Consider the following 671-nt stretch of genomic DNA (forward strand, 5'->3'; position numbering starts at 1 on the left):
TGTTTGTTTTTGAGACAGAGTTTCCCTTCGTAACAGCCCTGCCTGTCCTAGAACTCTGAGCTCTGAACTTTGTAGACCAGGTTGGCCCAAACTCACAGAGAGATCCACCTGCCTCAGCTTCCTGAGTGGGGAGTCTAAAGAGAGTGACTCTTTCCCATCATCAGAGAGTATGTCCATGGTGGGGTGGACCAACATAGAAGCTTCCTGACTTCCAGAGGCATGTTCTCCATTCTCCCCATGGGGTCACATTCCTGGGCTTCATTTTAGCTCCACATTCTTCTGAACTCATCTGTAGATTCTCACAGGGGGTCTGACAATACCAGTCCTGGTAATGGCAGTGTCTCTAGACACCAAGGTGGCTTGGTGCTACCTAGTGCCCAGTGATAATGGTGCTGTCCCAGCAAAGAGGGGTGAGGGCAGGTCTCCCATCAGCATCCATGGGCAGACCCAGGCCAGGCGGGGCTGAGGACTAACAACAGATCTGTGAGTCGTTTTTGCAAAACTGGACTCTACAAACCTCTACAAGACTGACTATGATGGAATCTTGAAGACTTTTTTTCATTTTGGGTTTGCAGGAACTGATTCCCCCCCAAATCCCTCTTTTCTAGAAAGTTTCTCTAACGGCTAAGTCTCCACAGGGTCCCCCATTTCTCGGGGAAATGCCCTTGGGT

Source organism: Peromyscus leucopus, chromosome 18 (assembly GCF_004664715.2).
Source record: "Peromyscus leucopus breed LL Stock chromosome 18, UCI_PerLeu_2.1, whole genome shotgun sequence".
NCBI lineage: Eukaryota > Metazoa > Chordata > Mammalia > Rodentia > Cricetidae > Peromyscus > Peromyscus leucopus.